Consider the following 21,901-nt stretch of genomic DNA (forward strand, 5'->3'; position numbering starts at 1 on the left):
GTAGACTAAGTGCTTAGGAGTGGCAGCAGCAAGAATGAAAAGTGAGTTTCTGTAGCTTTATCTGACATGTGTTATCATCAGCTAACATATGTAATAATTAATGTTTCCAGGAATAATCCACTACTGAGGACCCAATGCCCCACAAAGTGAACCTTGGCCTCCCACAGAAGAACACTTTAAGGAGCTACCAACTCACCTTTGCTCTAGTGCAGTACCCGTATTATGGGTGGTAAGAGGTACTATAAAACTAAGTAGGGTAAAGGGGATGGAAACTGGGGTTTTGTGTGTTTGTGCTATTTTATATAGTTATACAGAATGTCAAGGAAGTTGTCTCTGATAAGGTGATATTTGAGCAGGAATTTATAGAAGTGGGGGATTAAACCATGTGAATATCCAGGACAGCCTTTCAGCCAAATGGAGCAGCAAATGGAAGGAGGCCAGTGAGCAGAGCGGAGTGAATAATGAGAGAGGGAGCGTGGTGGGAAGTGAGGTCAGGAGGGAGTTGAGGTGTGTGTGTCAGGTCTCCCAGGGTTGGATTGAAAGAGTCAGAGGTAAGGGACAAGCAGAATCTGAGGGTACCAGACTCAGGGTCATAAAATGCTGTTAGTAATGGGAAAACTGCTCCGTGAAACCCAGTGGGGGATGTTTTGTGATGATTAGCTGGATAATATAGAGAGGCTTACCGAGCCAGACCTTACCCAAGTAAGGGTTAACTAATGGACACTGTTCTGTGTGTGTGAGGGGGTGGGGATAGGGTGGAGTCAGAAACAGAGAGAACAATGGAGAAAATACTTAGGAAAGTGAATAGAAAACAGAAGACTAGGATATCTTAAATGGGAAGAGCTTAGAAATCAAGGAAAGGGAGAAGGATTAGGAAAGAGGGGGAGGGAGTAAGGAACTAATATTTGTCACATGGCCACAATTTGCCAGGATCCTTACATTTATATTTTAATTTTGTTTTAAAGCAGTACTACAAGATGAATGTTATTGTCCCCATCTTGCAGATAAGAAAATTTCAAGCCCAGAAAAGTTGAGTAACTCGATAAAGGTGATAATGCTACTAGTAAATAGTAGGAGAGGATAACTTTATTATTTTGTCTTCAGTTCTTACTATTTTCTTATGTTGCTGTGTTGATTCATTCCTAATAGTATATTTGGAGAAACAAAATGATGTTACAGGTAGGAAGACAATAGAAGGATGGCAAAGTGGCCGGCATGGTTAGAATTTTGTCCTGGGCAGTCAATCCTCAGTGTTGGACTACACACCTGGCCTTATAAAAAAGGCCACAAGGTGTCAGCGTCTTACTCGTTGGTTTGGGGGCCTCTCCTGCTCCTGTGGCCAACTGTTTCATTACAAAAATATTGACTAAAAAGTAATATATCACTTATAGATTATATTTAGAAACTGACCTATCTTAACCAGAAATACTTGTCGAGAAATAGTGTAAAAGTCCCTAAGTTCCCAGAAATACATCCACTGATAGGCATTGGGATCTTGACATTTGCCTCCAAGTGAGCAGGATAAAAGAAACCATTTCCAATGATGTGTGGGGTTATGCGACATGGTAGAATGTAGTGGTCAAGTTTCCACTGGGACGTCAGAGAGATCTGTGTTAAAATGCTATCTCTCACCTTTAGCTACATGGTATTGTGCAATTTCTTCATCGGTAAATTCCCTACCTCTTAAGTTCATTGTGAATATTAAATAGCACATAAAGAGTTCTTGGTAAAGTGCCTGACACTTACCACTCAATAAATAGTAGCCATTATATAATATCTATCTATCTATCTATCTATCTATCTATCTATCTATCTATCTACCTACCTATGGCAGAACTAGCATTACCCTAATACAATCATAGCTAATGGCTATAATACATTTATCTATGATTGCACATAATTTTTTAAAATATTTTTTCTTCTAGTTTTATGGGGATGTAATTGACATATAGCACTGTATAAGTTTAAGGTGTACAGCATAATGATTTGACTTCCATACATCATGAAATGATGACCACAATAAATTTAGTGAGCATCCATCATCTCATAGGAATACAAAATAAAAGAAAAAAAGGTTTTTTTCCCTTGTGATGAGAATGTTACCGAGCCAAACTCGGGTCTGCTCACCCATGTGCAGTAAAGCCAACCTCCAATCTATTGACACCGGGTTGTGGTGAAGGAAAGTGCAACTTTATTGTAAAGGTGCCAATACAATATGGCAATTTTAACAATATTAATTCTTCCAATCTGTGAGCACAGTATATCTTTCCATTTGTTTGTCATCTTCAATTTCTTTTTATTTTCTTCCTGTTTTATTGAGATATAATGGACTTACAGCACTGTATAAATTTAAGGTGTACAGCATAATGATTTGATTTACATACATCATGAAATGATTACCACAGTGAGTTTAGTGAACATCCATCATCTCATATAGATACAAAATAAAAGAAAAAGAGAAAAATATTTTTTCTTTGTGATGAGAACTCTTAGGATTTACTCTCTTAACAACTTTCATACATAACATACAGCAGTGTTAATTATATTTATCATGTTGTACATTACATCCCTAGTACATATTTATCTTATAACTGGAAGTTTGGTCCTTTTGACTACCTTCATCCAAGTCCCCTCTCCCCAACCCCCACTTCTGGTTACCACAAATCTGATCTCTTTTTCTATAAGTTTATTTGTTTGTTTTTGAAGTATAATTGAACTACAACACTATGTTAGTTCCTGGCATATAATATAGTGATTCAATATTTCTATCCGTGTAATTAATTAATTAATTTATTTACTTATTGCCTGCGTTGGGTCTTCATTGCTGCATGCAGGCTTTCTTTAGTTGCAGCGAGCGGGGGCTACTCTTCGTTGCAGTGTGCGACCTTCTTATTGCGGTGGCTTCTCTTGTTGTGGAGCAGGGGTTCTAGGCATGTGGGCTTCAGTAGTTGCAGCACATGGGCTCTAGGGCACACAGGCTTCAGTAGTTGTGGCTCGCGGGCTCTAGAGCACAGGCTCAGTAGTTGAGGTGCACAGGCTTAGTTACCCTGTGACATGTGGGATCTTCCCAGACCAGGGATTGAACCCGTGTCCCCTGCATTGGCAGGCAGATTCTTAACCACTGCACCACCAGGGAACTCCCTCTCTCCATTTTAAAACAATCACCAAGAAGTCTAGTTATGATCTGTCACCATTCAAAGATATTACATAATTATTGACTATATTCCCCAGGCTTTACATTTCATACCTCTGACTAATTTTATTTTGTAACTGGAATCTGTACCTCTTAATCTCCCTCACCTATTTCTCTCCTCTCCCTCCCCTCTCCCCTCTGGCAACCACCTGTTTGTCCTCTGTATCTATTAGTATGTTTCTGTTTTGTTCTGTTTGTTTATTTGTTTTGTTTTTTAGATTCCACATATAAATGAAATCATACAGTATTTGTCTTTCTTTTTTTGTTAAGTTTTAAAAAAATTATTTTTGGCTGCATTGGGTTTTCGTTGCTGCACATGGGCTTTCTCTAGTTGCAGCAAGCGGGGGCTACTCTTTGTTGCAGTGCATGGGCTTCTCACTGTGGTGGCTTCTCGTTGCGGAACATGGGCTCTAGGTGTGCGGGCTTCAGTAGTTGCAGCACGCAGGCTCAGTAGCTGTGGCTCACGGGCTCTAGAGTACAGGTTCAGTAGTTGTGGTGCACGGGCTTAGTTGCTCTGCGGCATGTCAGCTTTTCCTGGACCAGGGATTGAACCTATGTCCACTGCATTGGCAGGTGGATTCTTAACCACTGCACCACGAAGGAAGTCCAGTATTTGTCTTTCTGTGACTTATTTCACTTAGCCTCTAGGTCCATCCATATTGTCACAGATGGTAAGATTTCATTCTTTTTTATGGCTGAGTAATATTCCACTGTATCTTTATCCATTCATCTACAGATGGGCACTTAGGTTTGCTTCCATATCTTGGCTATTGTAAATAATGCTGCAGTGAACATATGGGAGCATATATCTTTTCAAATTAGTGTTTTCATTTTCTTCAGATATACACCCAGAAGTGGGATTGCTGTATTATATGGTACTTCTATTTTTAATTTTTTGAGGAACCTCCATAATGTTTCCCATAGAGGCTGTACCAATTTACATTCCCATCAACAGTGCACAAGGGTTCCCTTTTCTCCACATCCTCACCAACACTTGTGATTTGTTGTCTTTTTGATAACAGATATTGCCATTCTGACAGGTGTGAGGTGATATTTTACTGTGGTTTTGATTTGCAATTCCCTGATGATTTGTGATGTTTTAATGTGCCTGTTGGCCATCTTTATGTCTTCTTTGGAAAAATTCCTATTCAAGTTCTCTGCCCATTTTTTAAGCAGGTTGTTTGTTTTTTAGATATTGAGTTGTATGAGTTGTTTGCATATTTTGGATATTAACCCCTTATCAGATAAATCATTTGCAAATATCTTCTCCCATTCAGTAGGCTGCTTTTTGTTTTGTTTATAGTTGCCTTTGTTGCGCAAAAGCTTTTCAGTTTGATGTATTCACATTTGTTTATTTGTTGTTTCCCTTACCTGAAGAGACATATCCAAAAAGATATTACTAAGACTGATGTCACAGAGCATACCTCCTATGTTTTCTTCTAGAAGTTTTATGGTTTCAGGTCTTACATTTATGTCTTTAATCCATTTTGAATTATTTTTGTGCATGGGGTGAGAAAGTAGGGACTGCATCAAATTTTAAAACTTCTTTAAGGTAAAGGGAGCAATCACAAGAATGAAAAGGCAATCTATGGAATGTGAAAATATTTGCAAACCATTTATCTGATAAGGAGTTAATATCCCAAACTCACAAGAAACTCCTACAACTTGGTAGCAGAAAAACAAATAACCCGATTGAAAAATGGGACAAGACCTAAAAAATATATTTCTCAGGCTTCCCTGGTGGCGCAGTGGTTGAGAATCTGCCTGCCAATGCAGGGGACATGGGTTCGAGCCCTGGTCTGGGAAGATCCCACATGCCACGGAGCAACAAGGCCCGTGAGCCACAACTACTGAGCCTGCGCGTCTGGAGCCTGTGCTCCGCAACAAGAGAGGCCGTGACAGTGAGAGGCCCATGCACCGCGATGAAGAGTGGCCCCCGCTTGCTGCAACTAGAGAAAGCCCTCGCACAGAAACGAAGACCCAACACAGCCAAAAATAAATAAATAAATAAATAAAATTTAAAACAAAACAAATATATATATATATATATATATATATATATATTTCTCCAAAGAAGACATATATATGGCCACCAGGTATATGAAAAGGTGCTCAACATCACTAACCATCAGGGAAATGCAAATCAAAACCACAATGAGATAATCACCTCACATCTGTTAAGATGGCTATTGAAAAACAAACAAACAAAAGATTACGGGACTTCCCTGGCCGTCCAGTGGTTGAGACTCTGCACTCCCAATGCAGGGGATGCGGGTTTGATCCCTGGTTGGGGAACTAAGATTCCACATGCCACATGGTATGGCCAAAAACTTTAAAAAAAACACACAAAAAACCCAAAAGATTAGTGTTCGTGAGGATGTGCAGAAACCGAAACCCTTGTACACTGTTGCTGGGAATTTAAATGATTCAGCTACTATGGAAAATAGTTTGGAGAGTCCTCAAAAAATTAAAAATAAAACTACCATATTATCCAGCAATTCCACTTCTGGGTATATATCCAGAAGAATTAAAATCAAGATGTCGAGGAGATGTTAGCACTCTCATACTCATTGCAGCATTATTCACAGTAGCCAAGATATGAAAACAACCCAGATGTTCATCAACAGGTGAATGGACAATGAAAATGTGGTGTATACATAGAATGGAGTATTATTCAGCCTTAAAAAAGATGGAAAGCCTACCATTTGTGACAACATGGATGACCCTGGAGGACATTATTCTAAGTGAAATAAACCAGTATTATAAGGACAAATACTGTATGAGTCCCCTTATATGAGGTATCTAGAATAGTCAAACTCACAGAAGCAGAGAATAGAATGGTGGTTGCCAGGGGCTGGGGGAAGGGGAAAATGAGGAGTTGTTCAATGAGTAAAAGTTTCAGTTATGCTAGATGAATAAATTCTAGCAACCTGTTGTACAACATAGTACCCACAGTTAACAGCACAGTGTTGTGCATTTTAGAATGTTAAGGGGTAGATCTCATGTTAAGCATTCTTACCATACACACACACAAAATAATGGGACGCAAGGAAACTTCTGGAGATGATGGACATGTTTATTACCTTTATTGTGGTGGTGATATCATGGTGTATGCATATGTCCAAACTCATCAAATTGAATACATTAAATATGTACCTTTTTTGGTATATCAGTTATACTTCAATAAAGCTGTTTGTTTGTTTTTTTTTTCAAGTCTGCTGTCTGGAGTCCCAGCCCCACAAGTTCTGACTTAGCTGGTCTGGGGTACAGCATGGTCATTAGAATTTTTATAAGCATTCTAGATGATTCTAATATGTAGCTAGGGAGAGAAATACTTCTCTAGACTAATATCTCACTTCACAGATGGGAAAGAGAGGCTCAGAGAAAGTGAGAGTGACTTGTCTGGTGAAATGAGATCAAGAACTCAAACTGAGGTCTCCTGACTCCTAGTCCTGGGTTCTGTCTAGCACATAACGTGCCTCAGGTTCACTTCTTATGCTTCCACATAAACACTCTGTCCCAGTCAAATTGTCTCATGTTATATTCCCTGAACATACCAGGTCCATCCCTGTGTCAAATCCACAGCAGTACAAGCTGCCATTGGAGTGCTTATTATGTGCCCAAACTGAGCAAACCAAATTACATGTGTTACCTCTAATCCATACATCAAGCTTTCAGGGAAAGCATGAGTATCCCCATTGTTAGAGGAGGAACCTGATGTCAGAGACTCTAAGAGACTAGTTGCAGTACTGGCTAGTGAGGAGAAGCCAGAATTTTTTTTTTTTAAGATTTTTTGATGTTGACCATTTTTAAAGTCTTTATGGAATTTGTTACAATATTGCTTCTGTTTTATGTTTTACTTTTTTGGCTGTGAGGTATGTGGGATCTTAGCTCCCCGACCAGGGGTCAAACCTGCACACCCTACATTAGAAGGAGAAGTCGTAACCACTGGACCACCAGGGAAGTCCTGGAGAAGCAAGAATTTAACAAAGTTCTGTTGGACTCCAAAGCCCAGGCTCTTGAGCTACACTCACTGCCATCTGTTCCTACCCTGCCTTACCTTCCTGAGTTATTTCTCCATTAGAACCAGCTCTAGTTTCAAACCCTCCCTGAAAGCCCTTCCACCCCATCTTTTTATTTACTCAATTTTCATGGCACTGATCACCCACATTAGCTGTTTGGGTGAGTCCATCTCACATGGTAACTTATTTTGTCATGTATATGACCTGTTTCCTTCTCCTTGAGGCTGGGAAGAACAAGGATCTTCCTCTGACTATGTTTCTGTCCTGGTCCTGTAGCTGTGTCAAGATATGGTGCTATTGCAAGATCATAATACTTAGTTTTTTCTGAGACTCCTCCCCTGGGAATATCTGGAGACAGGGAGAGCCTATAGGCCCAAATGGAGTTGAAAATTTGAACTAAGAAGGAATAGAGCTTTCCTCGGGCTCAGATTTGTAATAATATGTATAAGTAAGCCTCTAGGTGTCAGTAGAAAGCCTAGTTTTGATTGAGTCTCAAATGAAATCAAAATCCCAGGCTAGAAGGACTTTTTCTCATGTCAATCATCAACCTAAAGCTAGAATTCCCTCTCCAGCATAACAACAACCATAGCAACATTCCTTCCAGCCTAGGGTCTGGTGATGAGGAACCCACTGTTTCTGAGGTAGCCTCTTCAATGTTTGGACAGCTTTATTAGAATGCTCTTCTTGATTTTGTGAAACTCTGCCTCCTCTAGCTTTCACTACAAGGCAACTAAGTGAAAACAACACATGCACTGCATCTGGGCCTGGGCATGTGAGAAGCCTGCTGTGGCTGAGTCAGGCCTTCTACCCAAGATTGATTACTCAAGGATGTTGGTGGCATCAGTGGGAGCCCCACTGCTCTGGGCTATCCTGCCCATCAGCCCCTCCCTTATGACCTAAGCATTGTTGACCCTCAGAACATCGGGGAAGGAAGGAAGGAAGCAACACACCTCTGGCAGACTGCTGTCCTCTCAGACCCAGGGATGAAGAGGGTGACTCTTTACAGCAGAGTCCAAAGACCTGGAGAATATGTGTCTTGCTCAAAGAAGCCTCCTTTTCACTTCTGTTCTTCCCAAGGGCTCCTGTCCAATAGCTAGATTGTTGCTTAGCGAAACCCAATTTTTCTGCTCAAAAAATAAATAGGGACTGCCACTGTGTTTTCTGGTCCCAATTGTATTCTTTAGTAATATATAGAACAAACACAGTATCTCTTCCTCTAGGAATCTGAAGATGGAAATTAAGCCATCAATCCCTCCATCCATCCATTTATCCAACTGTCCAACCATTAAGCATATCTTTACTGGGAGCCTACCATGTGCCAGGCACTGAGTTTCCTAGTAAACAGACAATAAGTGGCAAATGGTATTACTGTATTAATGACCTGATGATTAACTTAGTCAAAGGTAGATCCACTTTTATATGGTGGATTTCTGAGAAGGGAATGGAGAGATAAGGGAACTAGCACATACTGAATATGGACTGCCTACCAGGCAAGGTGTTAGGTGCTTGCTTCACTTGCCATATATTGTTTAAGTCTTACCACCATCTCATGATGTGTGTTATCTACATCTCCATTTTAAAAAGAAAGAAGCTGAGGCTTAGAGAGCCTAAATAAGTTGACCAAGGACACATAACTAGTAAGCAGTGGAGCTGGACTCTGGTTACAGACCTCCCCATCATGCTGTGGGCATCACATGAAAATCCGTAGGACAGCTGAAGGCACATCATGGTCCCTTCATGTAGTGTGTCTGGAATGAATACTGCTTTAAATCAAGCCTTTCTTCAAGCTTTCTAACCAAAACCCCTCATTTTCTCTATTGTATTTTTACTTTCATTTTATTTTATTTTTGGCCGCGTTGCATGGCTTGCAGGATCTTAGTTCCCCAGCCAGGGATTGAACCCACACCCTTGGCAGTGAAAACACGGAGTCCTAAACGCTGGACTGCTAGGGAATTCCCTCTGTTGTATTCTAAATTTTAAGTTTATAGGGTGATTTCTTTGTTGTTATTTTCTATAGAAGTCAAATTTCCTGTCAATGCTTTTCCATCATAAATTTGGACACATGACAAAGCATATGAAAATCAATAGCAGTAATTTGGGTATTCATCAGTTTGTTTTTCCTCTAGAATTAGTTCTGTACTATATTTACTTTAATTGATAAATTGCTGTGATAATATCAAAGAAAATTTTCAAGAAAATAAAGTAGGGGGGACCTACAACATGGCGGAGGAGTAAGACGTGGAGATCACCTTCCTCCCCACAAATACGTCAAAAATACATCAACATGTGGAACAACTCCAACAGAACGCTGGCAGAAGACCTCAGACTTTGAAAAAGAAGGCAGAGCACTGCCTAAACGAGCTCCAGAGACGGGCGCGAGCACGGCTATCAGCTCAGACCCCAGAGATGGGCATGAAATGCTAACGCTGCTGCTGCAGCCACCAAGAATCCTGTGTGCAAGCACAGGTCACTATCCACACCCCCCTGGGAGCCTGTGCAGCCCAACACTGCCAGGGTCCCATGATCCAGAGACAAGTTCCTTGGGAGAACGCATGGTGTGCCTCAGGCTGTTGCAATATCACGCTGGCCCCTGCTGCTGCAGGCTCGCCCTGCATTCCAATTATAACTTCCGTACCCCCCCTCCCCCCCAGGCCTGAATAATCAAGAGCCCCCTAATCAGCCACTGCTTTAACCCCATCCTGTCTGGGTGAGAACAGATGCCTGAAGGCAACCTACCTGCAGAGGCGGGGCCAAATCTAAAGCTGAAGCCCAGAAGCTGTGCAAACAGAGAAGAGAAAGGGAAATCTCTCCCAGCAGCCTCAGGAGTAGCGGATTAAATCTCCGCAATCAACTTGATGTACCCTGCATCTGTGGAATACCTCAATAGACAGCGAATCATCCCAAAACTGAGGCAGTGGACTTTGGGAGCAACTGTAGACTTGGGGTTTGCTGTCTGCAACTGATTTGTTTCTGATTTTGTGTTTTACTTAGTAAAGTTTTTAGTGCTTGTTATCATTGGTGGATTTGTTTATTGGTTTTGTTGCGCTCTTCTTTTTATTATTATTATTTTTATTTTTATTTTAATATATTATTTTGCTTATTATTAAAAAACATTTTTTTTCTTTCTTTTTTCTCAATTTTCTTCTGAGCTGTATGGCTGAAAGAGTCTTGGTGTTACGGCCTGGTGTCAGGCCTGAGCATCTGAGGTGGGAGAGCCAAGTTCAGGACGCTGGTCCACCAGAGACCTCCCAGCCCCATGTAATATCAATTGACGAGAGCTCTCCCAGAGATCTCCATCTCAACGCTAAGACCCAGCTCCACCCAATGGTCAGCAAGCTCCAGTGCTGGATGCCCCATGCCAAACAACTAGCAAGACAGGAACACAACCCCACCCATTAGCAGGCTGCCTAAAATCATAATAAGTTCACAAACACCCCAAAACACACCACCGGACACACCCCTGCCCACCAGAAAGACAATATCCAGCCCCACCCACCAGAACACAGGCACCAGTCCCCTCCACCAGAAGCCTACACAAGCCACTGAACAAAACTCACCCACTGGGGGCAGACACCAAAAACAATGGGAACTATGAACTTGCAGCCTGTGAAAAGGAGACCCAAACACAGTAAGTTTAGCAAAATGAGAAGACAGAGAAACACACAGCAGATGAAGGAGCAAGGCAAAAACCCACCAAACCAAACAAATGAAGAGGAAATAGGCAGTCTACCTGAAAAAGAACTCAGAGTAACGATAGTAAAGATGATCCAAAATCTTGGAAACAGAATGGAGAAAATACAAGAAACGTTTAACAAGGACCTAGATGAACTAAAGAGCAAACAAACAATGATGAACAACACAATAAATGAAATTAAAAATTCTCTGGAAGGAATCAATAGCAGAATAACTGAGGCAGAAGAACGGATAAGTGACCTGGAAGATAAGATAGTGGAAATAACTACCGCAGAGCAGAATAAAGAAAAAAGAATGAAAAGAATTGAGGACAGTCTCAGAGACTTCTGGGGCAACATTAAACACACCAACGTTTGAATTATAGGGGTCCCAGAAGAAGAAGAGAAAAAGAAAGGGTCTGAGAAAATATTTGAAGAGATTATAGTTGAAAACTTCCCTAATATGGGAAAGCAAATAGTCAATCAAGTCCAGGAAGCACAGAGAGTCCCATACAGGATAAATCCAAGGAGAAACACGCCAAGACACATAGTAATCAAGATATCAAAAATTAAATACAAAGAAAAAATATTAAAAGCAGCAAGGGGGGGCTTCCCCGGTGGCGCAGTGGTTGAGAATCTGCCTGCTAATGCAGGGGACACGGGTTCGAGCCCTGGTCTGGGAAGATCCCACATGCTGTGGAGCAACTAGGCCCGTGAGCCACAACTATTGAGCCTGTGCGTCTGGAGCCTGTGCTCCTCAACAAGAGTGGCCACGATAGTGAGAAGCCCGTGCACCACAATGAAGAGTGGCCCCCGCTTGCCGAAACTAGAGAAAGCCCTCGCACAGAAACAAAGACCCAACACAGCCAAAAATAAATAAATAAATTAATTAATTTAAAAAAAGAAAAAAAAAATCAGCAAGGGAAAACCAACAAATAACACACAAGGGAATCCCCATAAGGTTAACAGCTGATCTTTCAGCAGAAAATCTGCAAGCCAGAAGGGAGTGGCATGATATATTTAAAGTGATGGAAGGGAAAAACCTACAACCAAGATTACTCTACCCAGCAAGGATCTCATTCAGATTCGACACAGAAATTAAAACCTTTACAGACAAGCAAAAGCTAAGAGAAATCAGCACCACCAAACCAGCTTTACAACAAATGCTAAAGGAACTTCTCTAGGCAGGAAACACAAGAGAAGGAAAGGACCTACAATAACAAACCCAAAACAATTAAGAAAATGGTAATAGGAACATACATATCGATAATTACCTTAAATGTAAATGGATTAAATGCTCCCACCAAAAGACATAGACTGGCTGAATGGATACAAAAACAAGACCCGTATATATGCTGTCTACAAGAGACCCACTTCAGACCTAGGGACACATACAGACTGAAAGTGAGAGGATGGAAAAAGATATTCCATGTAAATGGAAATCAAAAGAAAGCTGGAGTAGCAATACTCATATCAGACAAAATAGACTTTAAAATCAAGACTATTACAAGAGACAAAGAAGGACACTACATAATGATCAAGGGAGCACTCCAAGAAGAAGACATAACAGTTGTAAATATTTATGCATCCAACATAGGAGAACCTCAATATATAAGGCAAATGCTAACAGCCATAAAAGGGGAAATCGACAATAACACAATCATACTAGGGGACTTTAACACCCCACTTTCACCAATGGGCAGATCAACCAAAATGAAAATAAATAAGGAAACACAAGCTTTAAATGACACATTAAACAAGGTGGACTTAATTGATATTAATGGCCGTTCCATCCAAAAAGAACAGAATACACTTTCTTCTCAAGTGCTCATGGAACATTCTCCAGGATAGATCATACCTTGGGTCACAAATCAAGCCTTGGTAAATTTAAGAAAATTGAAATCATATCAAATATCTTTTCCAGCCACAACGCTATGAGACTAGATATCAATTCCAGGAAAAAAGCCTGTAAAAAATAGAAACACATGGAGGCTAAAGAATGCACTACTAAATAACCAAGTGATCACTGAAGAAATCAAAGAGGAATTCAAAAAATAGCTAGAAACAAATGACAATGAAAACAGGTGACCCAAAACCTATGGGATGCAGCAAAAGTAGTTCTAAGAGGGAAGTTTATAGCAATGCAGTCCTACCTCAAGAAACAAGAAACATCTCAAATAAACAACCTAACCTTACACCTAAAGCAGTTAGAGAAAGAAGAACAAGAAAACCCCAATGTTAGCAGAAGGAAAGAAATCATAAGGATGAGATCAGAAATAAATGAAAAAGAAATGAAGGAAACAATAACAAAGATCAATAAAATTAAAAGCTGGTTCTTTGAGAAGGTAAACAAAATTGATAAGCCATTATTAGCCAGACTCATCCAAAAAAACAGGGAGAAGACTCAAATCAACAGAATTAGAAATGAAAAAGGAGAAGTAACAGCTGACACTGCAGAAATACAAAGGATCATGAGAGATTACTACAAGCAACATATGCCAATAAAATGGATAACCTGGAAGAAATGGACAAATTCTTAGAAAAACACAACCTTCCAAGATTGAACCAGGAAGAAATAGAAAATATAAACAGACCAATTACAAGCACTGAAATTGAAAATGTGATTAAAAATCTTCCAGCAAACAAAAGCCCAGGACCAGATGGCTTCACAGGAGAATTCCATCAAACATTTAGAGAAGAGCTAACACCCATCCTCTCAAACTCTTCCAAAATATAGCAGAGGGATGAACACTCCCAAACTCATTCTACGAGGCCACCATCACGCTGATACCAAAACCAGACAAAGATGTCACAAAGAAAGAAAACTACAGGCCAATATCACTGATGAACACAGATGCAAAAATCCTCAACAAAATATGAGCAAACAGAATCCAACAGCACATCAAAAGGATCATACACCATGATCAAGTGGGGTTTATCCCAGGAATGCAAGGATTCTTCAATATACACAAATCAATCAATGTGATAAACCATATTAACAAATTGAAGAATAAAAACTATATGATCATCTCAATAGATTCAGAAAAAGCTTTTGACAAAATTCAACACCCATTTATGATAAAAACTCTCCTGAAAGTAGGCACAGAGGGAACCTACCTCAACATAATAAAGGCCATATATGACAAACCCACAGCCAACAACGTTCTCAATGGTGAAAAACTGAAACCATTTCCTCTAAGGTCAGGAACAAGACGGGGTGCCCACTCTCACCACTGTTATTCAACATAGTTTTGGAAGTTTTAGCCACAGCAATCAGAGAAGAAAAAGAAATAAAAGGAATCCAAATCAGAAAAGAAGTAAAGCTGTCACTGTTTGCAGATGACATGATACTATACATAGAGAATCCTAAAGATGCTACCAGAAAACTACTAGAGCTAATCAATGAATTTGGTAAAGTAGCAGGGTACAAAATTAATGCACAGAAATCTCTTGCATTCCTATACTAATGATGAAAAATCTGAAAGAGAAATTAAGGAAACACAACCCAATCCAAAAATGGGCAGAAGACCTAAATAGACATTTCTCCAAAGAAGATGTACAGATTGCCAACAAACACATGAAAGGATGCTCAACATCACTAATCATTAGAGAAATGCGAATCAAAACTACAATGAGGTATCACCTTACACTGGTCAGAATGGCCATCATCAAAAAATCTACAAACAATAAATGCTGGAGAGGGTGTGGAGAAAAGGGAACCCTCTTGCACTGCTGGTGGGAATGTAAATTGATACAGCCACTATGGAGAACAGTATGGAGATTCCTTAAAAAACTGAAAATAGAACTACCATAGGACCCAGCAATCCCACTACTGGACATATACCCTGAGAAAACCATAATTCAAAAAGAGTCATGTACCACAATGTTCATTGCAGCACTATTTACAATAGCCAGGATATGTGTGTCCATCTGCATTCTTATTCTTGTCCTGCCCCTAGGTTAGTCAGAACCATTTTTTTTTTTTTTTAGATTCTATATATATGTGTTAGCATACAGTACTTGTTTTTGTCTTTCTGACTTACTTCACTCTGTATGACAGACTCTAGGTCCATCCACCTCACTACAAATAACTCAATTTCGTTTCTTTTTATGGCTGAGTAATATTCCATTGTATATATGAGCCACATGTTCTTTATCCATTCATCTGTCAATGGACACTTAGGACATGCATTGGTTGACTAGCTTCTTCTTCACTTTTACCTTCCTAAATTTGTATCTACCCCCCGACCCAGAAATAATCAGTACTTTATAATCTTTTTTTAAAAAATAAATTTATTTATTTATTTATTTTTGGCTGCATTGGTTGACTACCTTCTTCTTCACTTTTACCTTCCTAAATTTGTATCTACCCCTCCACCCAGAAATAATCAGCACTTTAATCTTTTTTTTAAAAATGTTTATTTATTTTTGGCTGCGTTGGGTCTTTGTTGCTGTGCACAGGCTTTCTCTAGTTGTGTTGAGTGTGGGCTTTTCTTCATTGCGGTGTGCGGGCTTCTCATTGCGGTGGCTTCTCATGTTGCGGAGCAAGGGCTCTAGGCATGCGGGCTTCAGTAGTTGTGGCACATGGGCTCAGTAGTTGTGGCTCGTACGCTCTAGAGTGCAGGCTCAGTAGTTGTGGCACATGGGCTTAGTTGTTCTGTAGCATGTGGGAGAAAAAATCATATGATCATTTTAACAGAATGCCAAAATATTTTGATAACAATCACCATATATTTTTGATTTAAGCAAATCTTAATTAATATGTTAATGAATATTGATCTCAAACCAACGGCCAGTATTCTATTTAGCAGTTAAACATTAGAATCATTTTCATTAAAGTTAATAATTTGAGTGTCATTACCATTATTTAAAATTTTCCTAGAAGTGCTAATCAATGCAGTAATGAGAAAAAGAAGTGAAGGAGGTATAAATATCTGACAGGAAGAGACAAAATTATCATTATTTAAAGATTATAAGGTTGCTTAAAAAACTATTAGAACTAGTGGGAGAGTTCAGAACGATTGGCAATTATGACAGCAATATTTAAAAATTAATAGTTTCCTTATGTATCAACAACAATTAGTTAAGATAATGAAAAAAAAGAGTCCAGATCATGGCAATCAAAAATAAAATCAAAGTACCCAGTAATAAACTTAAAGATAAATGTGCTAATCTCAAAACTTTGCCATGGAATCTAAAAGGAGATTTGAATAAAGGGATAGACATTCTATATTACTGTACTGGAAGATTTAATATTATAAAGATATTAATTTTCCTCAAACTAAGCGTATAAATTTAACAAAACCCCAACAAAAACACCTGGAAGTTTTTTAGAATGTGAAATAAATCTATTTTTTAGTTTATTTAGAAAAATCAACAAATGAAGAAAGCAAGCACATCTTTAGGAAGAATAGTAGTGAAAAGGCCTTTTCCTATCAGATATTAAAATAAGTCAGCAAGATAGAGTAATTAAAATATTACTGTTCTACATAAAAAAATAGACAGCTCAGAAATATATCCAAGTACATATAAGAATTTAGTATATAATAAAGCTAGTGCCTCATTCAGTGGGGGGAGTGTTAAGATGACAGTCTAGGGGACTTCCCTGGCAGTCCAGTGATTAAGACTCCATCTTCCAGTGCAGGGGGCAGGGGTTCGATCCCTGGTCAGGGAGCTATGATCCCACATGCCACGGTGCAGCCAAAAGTTAAAAAAAAAAAAAAAAAAAGCTGTCTAACTGTTAAAATAAACCCAAATTCACACACTACACTAAGATAAATTCCAGAAGGATTAAAAAATTTAACGTTAGTAGAAGAAAATACACAGGAATATTTACAAAACTTTGGAGTAAGGAATGATTTTCTACACATGAAACTAAAAGCAGAAAGTATAAAGGATGATAGATGTGATTATATAAAGTATAAAACTTTTATATAGGAAGATTTACCACAAACCAAATTAAAAGACAAATGACATTGGAGGAAAGTATCCTTAACCAAAGGTTTGTATCCTTAATGTTCAAAGACCTTCTTCAAATCAATAAAAGAAAAGTGAAGATACACAACTGACCAGGAAAGGTATTTGACACAAGAAAAATCCTCAAATGCCCAATAAACATAAAAAGTTCAACTTCACTATCAGTCAAGAAGTACAAATTTAAACCATAAAGAAAAAAATAAGGATAAATATATCCATAATTAAGAGGAGTTTGGAGATTCAGGCCCTTTCAAACATTACTGGATATATAAACTTATACAGTTCTTCTAGAGGGTATAAAAGCCATAAGACAGGATTTATTCTTTAGTTTAGGAATGCTACTACTAGGAATGTACAGTGAAAAAATAATTAAGGGTATATATATATACATATATATATATATATATATATATATATATATGTATATATATATGTCTCCTTAATATATAACATGGCACTCTCTATAATAATAAAGAATTGGAAACAACCTAAGTGTCCAAAAACAAGGGCTGTGTGCAGCCGTTTCAAAAGATGTAGAAGAATATTTAGGAACAAAAAATATTTCAGGAAAGATATTTAAAATAACAAAGCAATAATGAAAATGCAGCCAGTAGGGGGAAAGAAGTTGTAACTTTGACAACCTGACACTAGAGTTCTGATAGGGAGGGACTATTTTGATTTAGCAGAATGACGTATCTCTTTGTAGTTTAGAATAAAGCAGAAGAAGCATTGAATTGCCTTGTGCAAAAGAGGATGGAAACTGGAAATGATTGCTTTGGAGTTTATAGCTAGAGGGGGTTGAATTTGGAAAATGAAAAAGATATTCATTACCTTCTCAGGGAGAGAAGCTGGACAGCTGTTGCTGCTGTACTGCCTCTGGAGGGATGGTCAATGAGAATTTTCCAGTGATATGAATGACTAATGGACTCTTAAAAGAACTGCTCTCTTAACATGCAGTTTCAAGTTTTTCTCTAAGCTGAGCTTCAATATGAGCCATCCTTTCTTGCTCCCAAATTTTCCCTAAAAGTTTGCCAACACCACCTTGTTTAGGCCATATTTTGGGGAGAGAAGGGGTTGGGGAAATGTAGAAGGGACATTTCATGCCCAGAAAGTGAAATGAGCGGTGGAGATCAAGGCAGAAAATCAGAGCTAGAGGTAATCAAAAGAAACATATCCCCACTGTCACCTCCACAAAACCCCCCAAGAACCCTCAGAGATATTGGTAGGGACTTGGGCTTCACACCCTTTCATAGGACAGAGGTTTGAGCAGAATTCTTTTATATCTCAAAGTTTGGGGAGACCCATAAAGTACATGCGATGAAGAAACTCAAGAGAAAATTCTTTAGAAGGATACACAGTATGCAAAAGTTACTTAAGATGCTAAAATTATGAGCATTATTTATTTTCCTCTTTTGCTCACCTGTATTTTGATTCTTCTATAATGCATCCATATTACTTATATAATTTTTAGAAATAAGAGTGTACTGAGGGAATACGTAAATCTACCAGAAAGCTGACTGGTGGTTGCCAGGGGCTGCAGGAAGGGAGGAATGGGAAGTGACTGCTTAATGGGTGTGGGTTTCCTTTTGGGGAGATGAAAATGTTTTAGAACTAGATAGAGGTAGTGGTTGTACAACATTGTGAATGTACTAAAGGCCACTGAGTTGTTCACTTTAAATGATTAATTTTATGTTATATGAATTTCACCTCAACAAAAAAAAAGAGAAAAAAATCTACTGAGGAGAAAAACATACAACATAGATCAGACTCCGTCACTCTTCTGCTTAAAATCCTTCAGGGACTTCCTAACTCTGTAGCATGGCAAACAAGGCTCTTCACGTCCTGGCCCTGCTGCTGCTCCGCCACAGCCACCCCTTCCTATAAACCTTATTCTCCAGCCATACAAAACCATGTGCAGTGCTCTGAAAGGGCCTATTCTTTCCTGCCTTTGTATGGCTTTGCTTTTCTTGGAATGCCCTTCCCCTAGTTAGTTTCCACTCAACCTTCAAAACTCAGCTAAACATCTCCTCCTTTGAGAAGCTTTCCCTGATTTCATAGTCTTGGGTACCTCTTCCCTTATACCCCAAGAACCTTCTGGACATTTCTTTATTTTATCAGTGTAGGTGATTGTGAATCTTTGGAGGACCAGGCCTGGGCCTTTCCTCTCTTTAGCTTCAAAAGTTGGCCCAGGACAGAAGCCACAATGAAGGTAGAATGAATAAGAACAGACTTAAAATCACTGAAAATAACAACCTTTTCTAATGTAAACAGGTAGTTACCCTGGGCATGGAATTGAAAATGATTCAGAGATGTTTAACTGGCCTACTATGGTATTTATCATAGAGGAAGAGGATATCTTTTCTTTTTCTTCTTACTTTTTATGAATTATTTAGGAATTGAAGTATGATAAAAATTCTGAATGATAGGTTAATAAAAATGTCAATCTAATTAGCAAAATGGTCCCACATGGGGGATAGAGGGTTGCAGAATACTGATGGTTTTAGGAAAATGCCTAAAAACTCAATTACTCTTGCAAAAAAAAAAATCCAAAAACATGGGCTTCCCTGGTGGCGCAGTGGTTGGGGGTCCGCCTGCCAATGCAGGGGACACGGGTTCGGGCCCTGGTCCGGGAGGATCCCACGTGCCACGGAGCAACTGGGCCCGTGAGCCGCAACTGCTGAGCCTGCACGTCTGGAGCCTGTGCTCCCAACAGGAGAGGCCGCGATGGTGAGGGGCCCGCGCACCGCGATGAAGAGTGGCCCCCGCTTGCCGCAACTGGAGAAAGCCCTTGAACAGAAACGAAGACCCAACACAGCCAAAAATAAATATAAATAAATAAATAAATTTATAAAAAAAAAAATCCAAAAACAAAAACAAAAAAAACATGATAGGTAATAGATAAAAAGAGATTTTTTTTTTTGATACCTTGACTCAAAACTAAGTATAGTATTGCTATCTCAGGATGGTTTTTAAAAATACCTAAGTCTTATAGGATTTTAAATGAACCTAAGCTCCTAATGAAATCATGGATCTAGGCAAAAAAATGATCAATGGCTGCTAAAACTATTAGGTAAAATGTTGACGAGGAACATATGTATCAGGCTGGCAGCCCCTGAATCCACTGTTCAATCTTACCATTTACTAAAAGTGGGACAGTCAGACATTAATTGCCTCCTGATAAGATGCAGTAGGAAGTACACTGCTTAAGAAACAGTCTTGCTGAAAGAATTGAAGCTGAATTTAACGTCTCTAATCATCATGTTGTGAGAAATATAAAGGAAAGAGGAGCATGTTAAATGACCCCATTGAGGTATGAGAAATCAAGTCAAGAAGATGAGAAATTTGGGACTTCCCTGGCGGTCCAGTGGTTAAGACTGTGTGCTTCCAATGCAGGGGACACAGGTTCGAATCCTGGTCAGGGAACTAAGACCCTGCATGATGCAATGGTGTGGCCAAAAAAAAAAAAGATGAGAAATTCTATAAGACAAATGACAATTTCTTCAATGAATAAGTTGTATGAAGAAAAAGGGAGGGGAAAATCAGAATTCAAGGAGACAGATTTGAGACATAAATTTTGAATAAGCAAAAAGATATTTTTGAGACAACCTAGGAAAATTTACATGGATTGGGTGTTGATATTATTAAGGAATTATTGTGAACTATTATGTTTGATAACAGTGATTATCACACCATTGTTCTTTTTTCTAAAGTTTATTTTTTATTTTATTGAGGTATAGTTGATTTACAACACACCATTATGTTCTTATTTAAGTTCTTATATTCAGAGATTGAAATGTTAATGGTGAAATGATATGATGTCTTGAATTTGCATTTAAATGCTTCCTAAAAAGTGTGTATTGGGGTAGATGAAACAATAATGCAGAATATTAATAATTGTTGACTCTGGATGATAATGGGCACATGGATTCATTATACTATTACTTCCCCTCTCGTGTATGTTTGAAAATTTCCATAAGAAAAAGTTGTAAAGAATAAACCTAACATTCAACAGCCATGTGGCAATGTTTATAAGCCCATCTACTGAGCCAAGACTATGTCACAGGAGATGGCATTGTTGGACCAATGAGAAGATCTTGGGCCTTGGAGTCAGAAAGTCCTGGGTTTGAATTCCAGCTCTGCTACTTACTAACCCTGTTAGGTTGGGCAAGTTACTCACTTCTCAGAATCTGTTTTCTCATCCGCAAACAGGGATAATAATACCTACTTCAGAAGATTTGCAGAATGAGTTAGATGATATACAGAGTGTCCATCACGTGCCCCTCACAGAATAAATACTCTGTGAATGTTAACTACCTTATACTAATCCAGTTATTTCCTTTATTGTTTTTTAAAAATAAATTTAAGTAATACTCCCCCAATTTTACTCTACAGAGGAAGGAATCACTGTTAGCAGTTTGGTGTTGGTATCTTTCTGGACTTTTCTTTACATCTATAAATATATATAGGAATATGCATCTACATACATACAGTGTGGGTTTTTTTAAAACAAAAATGGAATCTTATATTACATATTATTTGGCAATTTACTTTTATCATGTTACAATATATAGTGTGTCTCTTTTTGTCAGTTCATGTGGTGCTTACATGTGATTCAATCAGTGTGCCATTCATATGCCTTTACTCCCAGGTATGAGCGTTTCTGTGAGATAGAATCCTACAGAATTGTTAGGTGGAAGAGTGTGTGTAGTGCATATCTTGATGGTATTACAAAATGGTCCAACTGCCCTTCTACAAGTTACTGAGTTATTTTCACATGAAGACCTCAATATTATCTATTTTCTATATATTTCTAAGTTGCATTCTGGAAGATATGTCCTTTCTGGTACCACTTATTTCTCAACAGGCACTGAAAGTGTTCAGAGAATAAATGTGTTTGATTAGCAAAAATCAGCCTCATGGAAAATAGTCAAGCTCCATTCTGCTATTTGTTCCTGTTAGAGGATAATGCACTGCATACTGTTTTCAAGGTGGAATGTAGTGGTGTATTGGATTAAATAAATGGGAGTCCTAGTTTTCTT

At 38.7% G+C, this 21,901-nt stretch overlaps 1 long non-coding RNA gene across 1 annotated transcript in view; it reads left to right on the top strand.

Annotated features, from left to right (window-relative positions):
• Positions 1-21,901, top strand: part of LOC118898866 — a 76,162-nt gene that overhangs the window by 13,291 nt on the left and 40,970 nt on the right. The window contains exon 3 of the long non-coding RNA XR_005020844.1: positions 111-236. This is a non-coding gene — a long non-coding RNA (uncharacterized LOC118898866). The remainder of the gene's footprint in view (positions 1-110; positions 237-21,901) is intronic.

Source organism: Balaenoptera musculus, chromosome 8 (genome assembly GCF_009873245.2).
Source record: "Balaenoptera musculus isolate JJ_BM4_2016_0621 chromosome 8, mBalMus1.pri.v3, whole genome shotgun sequence".
In the NCBI taxonomy this organism is placed as follows: domain Eukaryota; kingdom Metazoa; phylum Chordata; class Mammalia; order Artiodactyla; family Balaenopteridae; genus Balaenoptera; species Balaenoptera musculus.